The sequence below is a fragment of the Ascaphus truei genome, chromosome 7 (genome assembly GCF_040206685.1).
Source record: "Ascaphus truei isolate aAscTru1 chromosome 7, aAscTru1.hap1, whole genome shotgun sequence".
Lineage (NCBI taxonomy): Eukaryota > Metazoa > Chordata > Amphibia > Anura > Ascaphidae > Ascaphus > Ascaphus truei.
In genome coordinates, this window is record NC_134489.1 from 1,574,511 (window position 1) to 1,591,063 (window position 16,553).

The following is a 16,553-nucleotide window of genomic DNA, read 5'->3' on the forward strand; positions in this document are numbered from 1 at the left end:
CTCACTCACAGCACACTGCACACACTCACTCACTGCACACACTCACTCACAGCACACTGCACACACTCACTCACAGCACACTGCACACACTCACTCACAGCACACTGCACACACTCACTCACAGCACACTGCACGCACACAGCACACTGCACGCACACAGCACACTACTCACGCACACAGCACACTACTCACGCACACTGCACACACTCACTGCTCACTGCACACACTCACTGCTCACTGCACACACTCACTGCTCACTGCACACACTCACTGCACACTGCACACACTCACTGCACACTGCACACACTCACTGCACACTGCACACACTCACTGCACACTGCACACACTCACTGCACACTGCACACTGCACACACTCACTGCACCCTGCACACACTCACTGCACACTGCACACACTCACTGCACACTGCACACACTCACTGCACCCTGCACACACTCACTGCACCCTGCACACACTCACTGCACCCTGCACACACTCACTGCACCCTGCACACACTCACTGCACCCTGCACACACTCACTGCACACTGCACACACTCACTGCACACTGCACACTGCACACTGCACACTGCACACTGCACACACTCACTGCACACTGCACACACTCACTGCACACTGCACACACTCACTGCACACTGCACACACTCACAGCACACTGCACACTGCACACACTCACTGCACACACTTACAGCACACTTTCACAGCACACCGCACGCACTGCAAATGGCACAGCACTGCACACGGCACAGCTCTACATATGGCACAGCACTGCACACGGCATAGCACTGCACACGGCACAGCACAGCACACACTGCACAGCACACAGCCCCACCTGCCCCCCTACCTTTGGTGTCAGCTGCTGGGGCATCGTGGGGCTGCTGGCCAGGATCGGTGCGGGGCTGGGGGGGAGGGGGATTCGTGCGGGAGTTGGAGGAGTCGAGTAGCTGGGTCTTGGGAGAGGCGCTGTCTGAGAGCTTGCACTCATTGGCCGTCTCTCTCCCGAGGGTGCTGAGCTCTCAGGTTGACCAGGGCAAGCTGCGTACGTTGGGTCTGCTCCATCGCTACCTCCAGCTGCTGGGCCCGCGGCTCGCCCTCAGCCGTCGCCCCCTCCGCCGGGCCCACCCTCACCTGTCGCCCCCTGCGCCGGGCCCACCCTCAGTGACATAAGTGCCAACACGTTGTGCGGGGCTGGGGGGGGGGGGGGGCTGGGGGATTGGTGCAGGGGCTGCTGGCGGGGATCGGTGCGGGGCTGGGGGGGGGGAGATCGGTGCGGGGCTGGGGGGGGTTGGCGGGGGGGATCGGCGTTGAGCTGCCTGGGGAAGTGAGGCTGCTGGGGGATGTGCGAGGGTAGTGCGGGAAATGCTGGGGGAAGTACGGTGGCTGGTGGGGGATTTGTAGGGCTGCCGGCACCTCCTCCCTTCCTCCCCCCCTTCTCCCCCCTCCTCCTCAGTATAAGACTGTTGAGTGCATAAGAAACCCTGCAGCCCATCGGGAACCAGATCCAGCTTAGTTCTACATTTCTAGAACATCGTAACCAAGATTCGTAACAAGGATAAAGATTTCGTAAGAACTGATGTTCCAAAGTCCAATTCTACAGCAGCAGAACGAAGGAAGCAGCTCCGGCGGAGTACACAGTGGTTGCGATTGGCGCCACTGACCAGACTGTTTCCATCTCTGTTTGCGAGCAATCTCTGTTCCTGGGAAATTGCTCCTAGAGACATTTGTTACCAAGATTTCGTTTTGGGAAGAAGTTTTTTCGTTTGCCCCTGTCCCAGTAAGGGTATTTTGAGTGTAATTGTAAACTAGTGTGTGTGTGTGTGTGTGTGTTTATTCTGTAAATAAATCACCATTTATTTTACCTCTTCGCTTTGCTCGATCAAAGAATCCGGGTATTAAGGTGTAAAAGTGCTGGTCTCCCGTGACAATGACTTGGAGGGTCAGCAAGTCAGCCTTGCCTGCAAGTGACTATAATTTGCCTGCCATTTGGATGTTTTTTTTTTCTTCCAACTTACATTTTTTATTGGAGTTACATGTGCAGACATTGTATCACAGCCCATTGTATCATTTCCAATTACAATTTTTTTTTTTAACATACAACAACAACCTTCCTACCGCAGCTGAAATGTAAGCTACTAAAGACAGAAGACACTACAGACAAGACATAACAGACAAGGGATCCGGGGGAGGGAGGGGAGGTTGAGGGAAGGGAGAGTGAGGGAAGGGGGAGTGAGGGAAGGGGGAGTGAGGGGGCGAAGAGAACCGAGGCATCGTGCTTCTTTGCTTGCTGCTGTCTTTGTATAGTCCTAATAGATGATATTTGTTGTATCTATCTGGGGCAAGGCGTGTCCACTTACCGATTCTGACGATAGTGAGGGTTTGGCCCGGGATTAACGGGGTTACTCCCCAAGGGCCCCCCTCTAACCTCGCCAGGGAGACAAGGGGTTAACTGGGCTGAGGTCCAGAAATGTGATTTAACCCTTGTTATAACATGAAAATGCTTATTCCCCTGTGTAAAATGTATTGTTGCTGGGTCAGTGTCTGCATAACCCACCCACCGGGACTTAAGGGGTTAATCTTATATGCAGTGCTGAATAAACAGTTACCTGAAAACTGGTAATTTGGTAACGGAGTAAGCCAGGACCCTGAGCCTTGGGGGTACAGCCTCCGGGTCACCCCCCAAGTACACACATATTAAAAATATAACTTTGTCATAAAGAGGGACATATATTTTTGATAAAGTGACTTTCTGCAGTTTTTAAAATGTACAGGCCAACTGCTGTGACTCATGAGTCTATTCACGTTTGATATGCAAGCTTCCTCTCTGGAAATGCATATCAAAAGAGAGGTCTGGGCTAGGTGTGATACATAGTAATCAAGAGAGTGATTACCTAATTGCTATGCAAGACCCAGGAAGCAATGAAGAATATGTTTTTGTAAATGTGGTAACTCACACTTACACACCAAGGTTTCCTGCAGGAGGGAACATGACAAATGTCCTCCCTGCTTCAAAAGGTTTTATTGATGGGGCCAGGGTGGGGCTACCCCAAGCAGGATATCTGAATGGGTGTCCTTATTAAATATAAGAATATTATGAGATGTCCTTGGCTGAAAAGGCTAAGAATTACATATGTGTATCCGTGGGAGTTAGCCGATCTTTTGAGTCTAAACATTGTATATTTAACCGCTAGTAAATGCCAGATATTAATATCTCTATTAATTTTCATATTACACTGTAATGTTGGGTCTCTCTGCGAGCGTCAGGTGGGACGGGATGTATTAATAGGTCTCCTCTGCTTGTAGGTATTACGGAACGGGAGTTAGGCAATGATTTGCAGTAAATATGAAATTTTGGTTGAGTTCTGAGGAACCCCTGCTATGATAATGAGCAGGAAAGGCTAGAATTTACAAGCCTGGTCATCAAAGACCAAATTGCTAATTGCTTATGCTTGGCCCAACGGACAAAAGGAATTAACCAGAGTAAGTGTAACTTTTCACACGGGACTCTGAAAGCCCAAAGTCGGCTTCAAAGGGGATTTTACTAGACGGCACGGCGCCGTAAGCTGATATATAAGTCAGAGCCACCCTTTTATCCATGTTGTTCATGCAAAGTTCTTCATGTTGTTCATGCAAATGTTCTTCATGCATGTGTCCTGCATGTATTGCTGTGATGTCAACTGAAATATGGGAGAAGTGGCAGTCTGTATCCTGATGGCCTTCTGTCCTAATCTTTAAGTAAGTGTCTATATTTTGCTGTTATTGTATAATCTGCTGTGTTCACCTTTATCAAGGAATAAAATCACTTTATTATATCTTAAGTCTCGTCCCAGTTCAAACCCAGGTATATATATATTTATATATAGTTTTGGTGTAAATTACAACCTGTCACAAGCTACCGTGACAAGCTTGTAATTAACTGGTGGCAGCTGGCGGGACTGAACTGGACCTGGATTACAGTATTCTGCGGGGTACTGTGATCCATTGGGAACTTGATGGTAATTGCAAGTTCCTGGGACTAAAGATATTGAACACACAGTGTACAACATATAACACAAGATATGGCACCTCCTCACTGTTCCCCTACTTGTGAGAAGCATTGCCTCCAGAACCAAAGTGCTGGCCATCCGTCTGACTGGAGCCGGGCACTGAGACCGGAGGAGTGCATCAAGTCGGCATGGGGACCAGCAGCCAGCAAGGCTGAGAGAGAGACAGCAATGGGTGAGCATGAAACCCGGCAGGCTGAGCAAAGATCCACAGCTGCAGCTGCTGTAACCATCACACCGCCCGGAGAGCAGGGAAGGGACCCAGCTCCGGGACGGCAGAGACTTGTGGAGGGAGCGGGTGGTCTCGGAGACCATGGAAGTCTTGCACCAGGAGAGGTATTGGCCGTTGCGGCGACCAGTCCATTTTACCCAGAATTGCTGGCCCTGATGTTTGCGCAGGGAGAGATGTCCCCGGCAGAGCGGCTCGAGCAACTGAAGCTGGCAATGATCCGACCCGCTTATCCCCTCCCAGAGCCCGGCGCTCAAGCATCTCCGCTCTGGACTCCGTTGCCCCTTCCTGGGGTTAGTCCACCGGTGGCGGAGAAGCACCGGCAGTTGCTGCGGCACTGCCAACAAATGGGCTACAATAATGCCCAGTGCCCTGACCGTGCGCGGTCAGGCGAAGAAGTCCCGCAGGGCCAACGCTCACGAGCTGCGGAAAAGATGACCCAGTTAGCGGCATCCTCTGATGGCTCCCGCCCAGCCGGGGCGACAACCCTCCTCGGGACGTCTCCTGGAGAACCTGGACGGGCTGCATCAGCAACAGCGGCGGAGAGCAGCGGCCATCCACCTGATCCCGGCGGTGAACCAGCGGCGGCGGCAGAGAAGATGCCGCCACTCCGGCATCCTGCCGGCGGCAGTTTTATTTGGGGGGAGGGACAGGGTTTGTGGGAGGGGGTTATTTTACCAAGTTTGCATGGAGCTGTGTTCCTCCACAAAGATCTGGGACCCTTGTCCTGCACCGTTTTACCTGTACCCAACCCGGGCGCTGTTGCGGCAGCGGACCGGTGCTGCCCAGCCCAGATGGGGCCGGCGGCGGCTGCTCCAGTCCCCCTGCAATTGGGACCAACGAAGGCGGCAGTCTCTGCAGGGACCAGCAAGGTAAGCCAGACCAAGTCGCAGACTGACTCTGACTTATGTTTCCCTATGACTGTACCCTGTTGTTTCACTATAGGGGTGACCGGGGGGTGGCAGGAGATAGGGGTACCAGGGGAGGGGAAGGACGGGCAGCTTGTAGGGCAGCTAGACGTCCCCATTACCCTGGTGGAGCAGCAAGGGGACTCTCAGTTAAGAGCCCCACTGTTGCAGCTTTGCTATGGGCTGGAGGTGTCCGGGGTTGTGGCAAAGTTAGACCACCCCCGGATTACCTGCCAGCCAAGAGCTAAGGTGGGTGCATCTGCACCAGCAACCCTGAGCTCATCCCTGGTAATGGGGAGACAGTGTCAGGGAGATGGCCTCACTCAGGTGTCCCTAGGATCCAGGTTAAGATTAGCTAGGGAGAAGTGGAGTGAGGGGAGGCTGCAGGTAGGTAGCCAGCAGCAGATCTCAGGGGAGGGGAAGGAAGGGCAGCTTGTAGGGCCACCAGGCTTCCCCATTACCTGGGCGGAGCAGCAAGGGGACTCTCAGTTAAGAGCCCCACTGTTGCAGCCTTGCTATGGGCTGTAGGTACCAGGGGTTGTGGCACAGTTAGACCACCCCCAGATTACCTGCCAGCCAGAAGCTAAGGTGGGTGCATCTGCACTAGCAACCCTGAGCTCACCTCCGGTAATGGGGGCACAGCTTCAGGGAGAGGGGCTAGCCTCATTAGCACCCAGCTCTAGGGTAGGATTGCCTGGGAGAGGGTTGGGTGGGCCAGTGGGAACCGGGGAGGGAAGGCAGCAAGTGAGCCAGCCAGTTTTCCCCGCTACCCTGGCAGAGCCTCAGGGGGTGTCTCAGATCAGCAACCCCCTGTTGCAGCCTGGCTATGGGCTGGGGGTATCCGGGGCAGTGGCAGTCTTGTGCCACCGCAGGGATACCTGCCAGCCAAGCGCTAAGGCGGTTGCATCTGGAGAGGTGCCCCTGAGCTCATTCCTGGTAAGGGGGAGACAGTGTCAGGGAGATGGCCTCACTCAGGTGTACCTAGGACCCAGGTTAGGGTTAGCTAGGGAGAAGCGGAGTGAGGGGAGGCTGCAGGTAGGTAGCCAGCAGCAGATCTCAGTGAGAGAAGGAGGGCTAGTGGTAGCCAGGGAGGGAAAGCAGCAGGTATTGCAGCTAGAGTTTCCCGTTACCCTGGCAGAGCCCCAGGGGGTTTCTCAGATCAGCAACCCCCTGTTGCAGCCTAGCTATGGGCTGGGGGTATCATGGGCAGTGGCCAGTTTTTGCCACCCCAGGGATACCTGCCAGCCAAGCGCTAAGGCGGTTGCATCTGGAGAGGTGCCCCTGAGCTCATCCCTGGTAAGGGGGAGACAAGGTCAGGGAGGTAGGTGCACTCAGGTAGTTCCAGGGTCTGGGGTAGGATTGCCCAGGGAGGAGAGGAGTGCAGGTGGGCTGCAGGGAGGTAAGCAGCAGGCTGAGGTGCTGGGCCTAGGGGAGGCTAGGCAGGGAGGCACCGTGGAGCAGGGGGAGATAGGAGGTCAGTGGGGTGTTAGGCAGCTGGCAGAAGCTAGGGATGGGCTAGGTAGGCAGAAGGTCCCTTGTTCTGACTGGCCAGGAGTGACCCCTCTGACAGAACCCCCTGGGTTCCCAAAGGAGAGGCTGTGGGTAGATAGGCAGCCAGGGAGGAGAGTCAGGAGTATAGCGGAGCAGCTACAGGTTGGCACTGAGCCAGGGCAGGTAGGGTCCCTACAGAATAGTGACATAACCCTTTCCCAGACTTGGTTGACAGGAAAGCGACGGTCTGTGCTGGATAGCTGGTCTCCTGTTGGTGCAGAGATATGCCAGTCTCTGGGCAATGTGCAGCAGAGTCTGCACAGGAGCCCCTCTCACCATGGACTTGGTTCCCAAGGCACTGGGTGGGGGGCAGAGGGAGGCAAAGGAGAATGCCCGGCTTTGCAGGATCTGGACTTTACAATCCACGGTGTACTGGTCAATGCCGGAGGACAATTTTGCCAGGCCAATCCCTCAGGACGTATTGAGGTGTGACGATAGTGAGGGTTTGGCCCGGGATTAACGGGGTTACTCCCCAAGGGCCCCCCTCTAACCTCGCCAGGGAGACAAGGGGTTAACTGGGCTGAGGTCCAGAAATGTGATTTAACCCTATTATAACATGAAAATGCTTTTTCCCCTGTGTAAAATGTATTGTTGCTGGGTCAGTGTCTTCATAACCCACCCACTGGGACTTAAGGGGTTAATCTTATATGCAGTGCTGAATAAACAGTTACCTGAAAACTGGTAATTTGGTAACGGAGTAAGCCAGGACCCTGAGCCTTGGGGGTACAGCCTCCGGGTCACCCCCCAAGTACACACATATTAAAAATATAACTTTGTCATAAAGAGGGACATATATTTTTGATAAAGTGACTTTCTGCAGTTTTTAAAATGTACAGGCCAACTGCTGTGACTCATGAGTCTATTCACGTTTGATATGCAAGCTTCCTCTCTGGAAATGCATATCAAAAGAGAGGTCTGGGCTAGGTGTGATACATAGTAATCAAGAGAGTGATTACCTAATTGCTATGCAAGACCCAGGAAGCAATGAAGAGGATGTTTTTGTAAACGTGGTAACTCACACTTACACACCAAGGTTTCCTGCAGGAGGGAACATGACAAATGTCCTCCCTGCTTCAAAAGGTTTTATTGATGGGGCCAGGGTGGGGCTACCCCAAGCAGGATATCTGAATGGGTGTCCTTATTAAATATAAGAATATTATGAGATGTCCTTGGCTGAAAAGGCTAAGAATTACATATGTGTATCCGTGGGAGTTAGCCGATCTTTTGAGTCTAAACATTGTATATTTAACCGCTAGTAAATGCCAGATATTAATATCTCTATTAATTTTCATATTACACTGTAATGTTGGGTCTCTCTGCGAGCGTCAGGTGGGACGGGATGTATTAATAGGTCTCCTCTGCTTGTAGGTATTACGGAACGGGAGTTAGGCAATGATTTGCAGTAAATATGAAATTCTGGTTGAGTTCTGAGGAACCCCTGCTATGATAATGAGCAGGAAAGGCTAGAATTTACAAGCCTGGTCATCAAAGACCAAATTGCTAATTGCTTATGCTTGGCCCAACGGACAAAAGGAATTAACCAGAGTAAGTGTAACTTTTCACACGGGACTCTGAAAGCCCAAAGTCAGCTTCAAAAGCTTCAAAGGGGATTTTACTAGACGGCACGGCGCCGTAAACTGGGATGCAAGGGTTAAAATGATATATAAGTCAGAGCTACCCTTTTATCCATGTTGTTCATGCAAAGTTCTTCATGTTGTTCATGCAAATGTTCTTCATGCAAATGTCTTCATGCATGTGTCCTGCATGTATTGCTGTGATGTCAACTGAAATATGGGAGAAGTGGCAGTCTGTATCCTGATGGCCTTCTGTCCTAATCTTTAAGTAAGTGTCTATATTTTGCTGTTATTGTTTAATCTGCTGTGTTCACCTTTATCAAGGAATAAAATCACTTTATTATATCTTAAGTCTCGTCCCAGTTCAATCCCAGGTATATATATATTTATATATAGTTTTGGTGTAAATTACAACCTGTCACAAGCTACCGTGACACAGATCCTCTATCGGTGGGGCTGTCCTCTACCAGTTCGTCGCTGTGTCGTGTCGTAGTTCTGACCGTCAAAGGAGAACGCATATAATCTTATCATTGAAATATCGCGGTGGCATCCACCCCTGGGAAGTCTAACTGGGCCAGGCAAGGTGCCCAGACTTTTAGATTTTTTTTGCCGGTGTCATTAACTAAACTTGTTAATTGTTCCATCTGGCAAACATGCCAAATCCTGTTTCTGATCTTAGGGATAATTGGGATTTCTTGTTGCTTCCATAATGCTGCGATCTCGCACCTCGTGGCTATTGCAAAATGCGCGATCAATTTATGCACCGCATTTGACAAACCCCGGATCCGTCTGCCCAACAGGAACACCCACGGGTCCAGGGGGATCTCAAAACCGAGAATCCGAAGTATCCACTCTCTAATTTGTTCCCAAATATGGGCCACCTTTGAGCAAGACCACAGCATGTGTCGCAAGTCTGCCACCTCCCCACATTGTTTAGGGCAGAGCGGGGAGTAGCCCCTAACGAATTTAGCTAATCAAGTTGGGGTGTAATACCACCGCATAAGGACTTTATATGTGTTCTCCTTTAATGTGGTGCAGATTGAGCTTTTTGCTGCTGCTTGGATAATTCTGTCCCACTCTTCGTCCTCTAAAGTCTCCCCTAAATCAGCTACCCAGTGTCTAATGTAACACAGTCTGTTCTCGTTGGGCGTCGCCAGACAGATCACTTCCCTGTACATTCTAGATGTAAGTCCCCTTGTGTCCGTACCTATAGAACACAGCTGCTCAAAATTAGTTTGTGCCGGTCTGATTGGGGTTTTATTGTAAAAATCTCTGATCTGAAGGTATCTAAAGAATTCCTTATTTGGGATAGCTTTAGTGGATTTAATTTGCTCGAAAGTTTGTATATATTTTCTACCCTCCAGATCTTTAAGATGGGTTATCCCCGTTTGAATCCAATTTAAAAGATTCTTGCTATTCAGTCCTGGAGCGAAGTCTGGGTTGCCGACAATTGGCGTCATCAGTGATCCTTTAGTAGTCAAATTACAGCTAAATTTAGTGGCTTCCCAAACTCTTAATGAATTAATCATGGTCTGTAGCGGTATTTCCATCTTGCGTACCCCTCTTTTTATGTAGCCAGATTAAGTTTTGGAGTTCAATCGGTGTACAGCAATTCCTCTCCAACTCTACCCATCTCCGTATGCTTGGGTCCGTGTGCCATTGGAGAATCTGCCCTAATTGGGCTGCTTTGTAATAAGCCAGCAAGCAAGGCACAGCTAAACCTCCTCTTATTGTGGGTCGCTTCAAAATACCCTTTGCAATTCTTGGGTTTTTCTTATTCCAAATAAATTTCATGATTTGTGACTGCAGGGAAAGGATGTCAGCTTGTACCAAAGGGATAGGGAGGCTCTGGAAAAGATATAACATCTTTGGGAGGAGGTTCATTTTCACGCTATGTATCCTCCCAATCCATGAAATATTCCCTTTCATCCATGTCCTGAGATCCTCACCCAGTGTCTTGATCACCCTGGGAAAGTTTGCCTTATATAGTGTTTTGTAGTCCCTTGTAAGATATACCCCTGAATATTTGATAGCAGAGGCTTTCCATTTAAAATTAAAATTGAGGTCAATCAGTTTTTCTACTTCTTTAGGTAAGTTGATATTGAGGGCTTCGGACTGATTGATCTTAAACCCCGAAATTTGGTTAAATTTGCCCAGGATGCCAAATACGTTGGGGAGAGACGTGAGAGGTTTGGAAAGTGTTAGAATAACATCATCGGCATATAGGGCGGCTTTGTGCATCTGATCTCCAGTTGGGATTCCAGAGATGTCTGGGCTATTTCTAATGTGCGCCGCTAGGGGCTCTATGCACAGGGCAAACTGCAAGGGCGACAGCAAGCACCCCTGCCTAGTTCCGCTCCTGATTGCAAATTGGTCTGAGGGGAAGCCCTGATGCCTCACTCTCGCTGTCGGGCCCTCATATAACACGAGGATGGCCCGCAGGAGGCGTCCCTCGAAGCCAAATGCTCTCAGTGTTTCTGTTAGGTAGGGCCAGTCTATCCTATCAAAGGCTTTCTCAGCATCCAGACTTTAACACCATGGATTGTATGTTTTTCTTTTGAGCCAGATCAATCAAGTCAATGATTCTCCTGGTGTCTGCCGCTTGCCTACCTCCGATAAACCCCACCTGATCCGCGTGGATTAACCTGGGAAGGACAATACCCACCCTGTTGGCTATAAGTTTGGAGTATATTTTAATATCTGAATTAATCAGTGAAATGGGCCGGTAGCTCTTAGTCTGCCGGGTCCTTTCCAGGTTTGTGGATCACAGAGATTGAGGCTTGTAGCATTTGTGCTGGGAAGGAGGCCCCTACCAGTATTTCGTTGAATAGCTTTAACATTTGGGGGGCTAGTATTTTGATATACTTCTTATAGTATAAATTTGAGAAGCCATCCGGCCCTGGTGCTTTGGCAGGTTTTAATGCTTTGATGACCTCAGAAAGCTCCTCTAGCGTAAAGTCCGTTTGGAGCGCCTCCCTCTCACTTCTTCCCAAGACCGGCAAATTCGCCTCTTTTAGGAAGGTCTTTAACGACTCTCCTGTTCTAGCATTGTGGGTAACCTTATCTCCATTATATAGCTTTTCATAATATTTTTTAAACTCTTCTACAATTCTCCCAAGAATGGAGGTGAGGTCGCCCTTTTGGTTCCGAATAGCGTGAATGTGGTAAATTGGAAGCTTGCTTTTTAGCTTATTGGCAAGTAGGGTGTCAGGCTTGTTCGCTTTTTCAAAAAATTTCCGCTTAGACCAGGCCATTTCCTTCTCAGCCTGGGAGGAGAGGAGGAAATTGAGTTTTGTTTTGGTGTCTAATAACTGTTTCAATGTGTGATCGCTCTTATTCACCTTGTGTAGGGATGAGAGCTCCGCTAGCTGCTTTTCTAATTCTTTAATCTTATTCTCTCTTTCCCTTTTTCTTTTGGCGGCCAAATTCATTAGTACCCCCCTGAGGGTAGCCTTATGGGCCTCCCACAGCGTGGAGTGTGAAGCCACACTCCCCTCGTTCTCCACGAAATATTCTTCGAGTTTTTCCCCGGGATTCCCTGATCCAGAGCTGGGATTTTCAGCAAGATCTCATTCAGCTCTAGGTCTGTCTAGCGGTATTAGTTTGCATCGCAGCTCTATTGATGCATGGTCAGACCATGAAATATCATGGATCTCGGATCGAGAGACCCCGGAGACCATTCTATTGGACACAAGGAAGTAATCTATCCTACTGTAGCTGTTATGTGGGTGGGAGAAGAAAGTGTATTCTCTCACTCCCTGGTGTTGCTCCCTCCATATATCGAGTAGTTGGCAGTCTTTTAGTCCTCTTTTTATTGTTAATACGTCCTGTCTGTGTGTTTTGTTAGTGGTCGAGCATCTATCTAGGTCCTCATTCAGTGCCCTATTCAGGTCTCCCGCTACGATAATGTTCCCTTTTGCCACTTTACTAAGCTTCCCAAAGAATTTGTCAAAAAAGTCTGTAGCATTTTCATTAGGGGCGTAGATTGCTGCGAGTGTGATAGGGTACCCTCGTATTGCTCCCCGCACAATGTGGAACCTACCCTCCTTGTCACTATATGTTCTGTCTGGTGCAAATGGTATGCGGTTGTGTATTAAGATGGCCACCCCTCGTTTTTAACCTTTGCTGAGAATAGGAAGCGTACCCTAAAATCTTTATCAAAGTACTTGGGACAGTTGTTCTGGGGAAAGTGTGTTTCTTGCAAAAATAAAATTTCTGCCCCCTTACGCTTATAATCCCTGAAAGCGACCCTACGCTTTGCTGGATTGTTGAAACCGTTAACGTTGTGGGATATTAGCAGAAGTTCCTTATTCATTGAAGAACATGTATTGACTTTCCTGCCGTAATCTGTTTCTGTCCTGAGCGGCGAGTCCTCCGCTGGAGCTGCGACTCTTTCTTGCGTCCCAGATCACTTCACGCCCACCTGAGGAAACAAAGGGGGGGGGGGGGACACAGAAGGGAAAACCGGGGGGTACATAAACAACACACAACATGTTTTGAAACGTAGTATTTCTCAACGTCTTGTCGAGTTTGTCCTCTCGTCGAGACCATCGCCTTTGGGTTCCCGATCTCCTCTTAGGAAGTCCAGATTTGGCTTTTAGTGGGTGACGCCTCCTCCAAGAATCCTGACCCAAAGGGCTTCACAAGGGCCCTGAAGTCTCCCTCTTCATCCCTAGCGTGTGGCCCATGCGGACTTTGAAGCAGGTCACCTCCCACCACTCCTGCCCCGCTCTTCCCTTATCATTGATAACCAAACCTATCTAACTTATAATGGATGAACACACATCCCATTTCTTCCAGTATTCTGTTATCTCCTGCCCCACCCTTTCACCTCATTCTTAGTGTTGCTTTGCCCTTCGTGTGCCCCCGCCGACTCCTACGGCTATTTAGTGTGTGTTCCCCTCCAATACCTTCCCCCATGAGCCTTTTGATTGTATTTAGACGGATTAGGCGAGTTGCCTGCTCCTTTCCTCCTTGTGGTATGCCCGACCGCCTGCGCTTCTTCCTCTGCCTCTTTCATTTGCTCTGATTCTTCTGTTCCGCCCCTTATGCCCGCCATCTCTTTACCAGTAGCTTAACTATCCTCTCCTCTGTACACGCCACTCCTAATCTTTCACAATCCAACACTTCCCTATCTCCTTAAACTAGTGGTGCCCCCCAGTTCTCCCTCTATATCTCCTTATGCTAACCCCTCTTACCCCTCTAACTCTCGACCTACCTATTCCCTACTCACCAACTTGCTCTTTGCTTTCTCTCAATCACGTTCTAACTTCATCCATCTGCTCCTTTTTTCTCACCTATCTGTATCCCTGCTATCACTTCCCCCTTTCTCACCTCTGCCAGTCACCACTCACTACTCCCTCTACACTTTCGCGTCCTGCTATCCTCCTCGTCTTCTCAAGATGTATCTTTTCTCCTCTGCAATTTCAGCTCACTTACCCTTCCTTTCTCTGTCACTTCCTTGGTCCCTTCTTCCACTAAGAGTCCTCTCCCTGCCTCCTGCTCCTTCTCCGCCCTCTCACCTTGCCCCTTCACTCCCCCTCTACCCTGACATCCTGCTATCGCCCCTTCACTTACCTCTCGCTTTCTACATCCCTCGACTTTCTGCTACCATGTCCTTGTGCTGCTTCTCCTACTTGAACTGCTTCTTCCCCCACTCTTTTTCCCTCTCCTCTTACTATTCCCGCTCCTATTGCCTCTCCCTTACCCACTTCTGCTGTGTGCGGCAACCTCCCTGCTCCTAATGCGCCAATATCAGTGCCGCTTGGTTTGAATCTCCCGCCGCTACCCTCTGTCCAAGTCATTGCCTGTTTCCCCCCAGGCTTGTCGGTCCGGCGCTCCTCGGCCACCTCTCGAGGCTTCCGGTCTTGTCTGTCCTGGTCGCTGACGTCATCCGTCTGCGGCGGCTGGGTCCGTCTGCGTGCCACCTCCAAGATGGCGTAGTCGCTCCCGGCTTCAGCTGATGACGCGCTTCCGGGCCGTCGCCATTTTGGATCTCGCGTCTCACCAGGGCAGAGGTGTGTGCGTGCTCTCCAACTTCCCGCTCTCCGCTTTCTTCCGGCTCCTGCGCTTCACCTTGGATTCCCGCCATCTTAGGTACCAACGCCATCTTGTGTAGGGGGGAGCTTTTATGGGAAAGGAAGGCAAACTTCTTTTGTCGGTCGGGGCCTATGGAAGCGCCCCTTGGCCCGATACCGTGGGAAATAGTGTTTCGACCTTTTGTGGCAGTGTCTCTCCCTCTAGGTGGGCCAAACGATAAGGGCTTTTCTTTGACGTGGAGCCACTGGGATGTGGTGGCAACTTTTTAGCAGTTTAACTTAACTTAACTACTGCCGCAACTCTAACTTTAGGATGCCTTCCTTTCAGTCCTTGTCTCTCTGTGCTCTGGGGGACTTGGCATTCTGTGCCCATATGGGTTCTGGGAGCGGGCCGCTGGGTCTGTCAGTAGGGGCATCGCCCAGGCCAAACCTGTGCAGGAAGGAAGGCCCCTCTTCCAGCTCCCTCATCGTGACCGCCTTGCCTCCCTTAGCCACCAGGAGGCTGAAGGGGAAGGTCCATCTATATCGGACCCTTTTTTCTCTCAGGACCTTCGTGATCGGTATCAGGGATCTGCGGCGGGCCAGCGTTACAGGGGACAAGTCTTGGAAAATTGTCAGCCTCGCGCCCTCGAATTCCACTACAGGTAAAGGTCTGGTTTTATGTAGTACAGCCTCCTTTGTTCTGTAATAATGCATCCGGAGCACAATGTCCCTGGGTTGCTTGTTTTGGAGCGGTTTAGCCCTCAGGGCCCTATGGCATCTGTCCATCGCCAGGCAGTCCTTTGGGGTGTCAGGGAGCAGAGTCTCCGCCATTTTGTGATATATTCATCACAGTCTAGGACAGTTTCAGGGACTCCTCTGATTCGTACGTTATTGCGTCTATCTCTGTTCTCAGAGTCCTCCTGGCGCTCCCTTAGTTCGTTCACTTGGTCCTGGAGGTCTGTGTATTTTTTGTCCTGTCTCTTAATCACTCTGATCGATTGGTCCACTTTGGTTTCTAGTGTGCTTGTCCTCTCCCCCAGCCCGGACACCTCTTTTTTCAGTTCTTTGATCTCCGCCTGGAGTAATGTCTTTAGATCTGTGTATAGTCGGGTAAAGTCACATTGCCGGACCGGCATCAGCGCTTGGTTGTCGCGCTCATCCTCCTCGCCATCTGGCTCCGTTTCAGACCCGGCATTCGATATGGGCGCCATTTCTGCCCCTGCTCTGCTCAGCCTGGCGCGCCCAAAGTATTCCGGCAGACCCTTCTTCTTTGTCACTTTGGGGCCTTTCCTTGACATCCTGGGGCAATGTGTATTATATTTGAGGTAATTGGCAGTAGTTTAAAGGGTTGTAATAGGTTTCAGCGTTCCTGGCGCTGTGGATAAAGTCCAAAATACCGTGAACCAACAAGGCAGTCTCTAATGCAGGCTTCCTTAAGCAGGTTATTGGTCTTGATAGTGGTGTTTCAGACAGGGGAGTTGTAGTCCTTGTGAATGATGTTCAGCTGTTTCTGAAATAACAGAAAAGACAACAGGACACGCCAATTGCGTAGTGTGTTTCTTCAATTGTCCCCCTATCTAAAATCCTAGAATCCTACTTACAGGATATGGGCTGGTAACATTCAGTTGAGAGAATCTGTTACATCCGTCCCTTTCCTTCAGATCATCTCACGGATCCCACGTGGTCTGGTCTGCTGGAATCTCCCTCACTCAGTGTCGATTTTTCACTCCAACACTCCCACAAGTTCGAAATTGGGAGGGGGGGGGGGGGGAGGGGGTGGAAATTAAACAATACTAGACAAGTTTATTCCAATTGAGTGTAAAAAATTATATTCATTTTTATTCATTCCAAGATCACAGGAGTAATTTGGGATATCCCTCCTTAATATTCCTCCTCCCATTTGTTTATATTATTGATGTTGTTTAGGTTAGCAGTTGCAGGCACTATCATTTGATCCCGTTTTTCTTTGCAATCAATTGTAGATTCATATAGTGTATACAGTAGCTTTAAATGCCTAGCCCATCCCTTTATAGGAAGGTCCTTCCATTTAGGATTGTATATAAGTAACCTATCCACTAAGCTCCATTATCCCCTGACGAAGTGACAACGGGTCACGAAATGCGTAGGGAGGAGGAGCTTAGTGAGCTTAGTGATTTGGAACGTCTGAGCACCCGTAGTTCCTGACGCGAGGAGAGTTCCGGTTTCCAGTTTCCG

The 16,553-nt window shown here is 50.0% G+C and overlaps 1 protein-coding gene across 12 annotated transcripts in view; it reads left to right on the forward strand.

Annotated features, from left to right (window-relative positions):
- Positions 1-16,553, forward strand: part of TBCCD1 (TBCC domain containing 1) — a 234,299-nt gene that overhangs the window by 30,384 nt on the left and 187,362 nt on the right. The gene's annotated exons all lie outside the window — the stretch shown is intronic.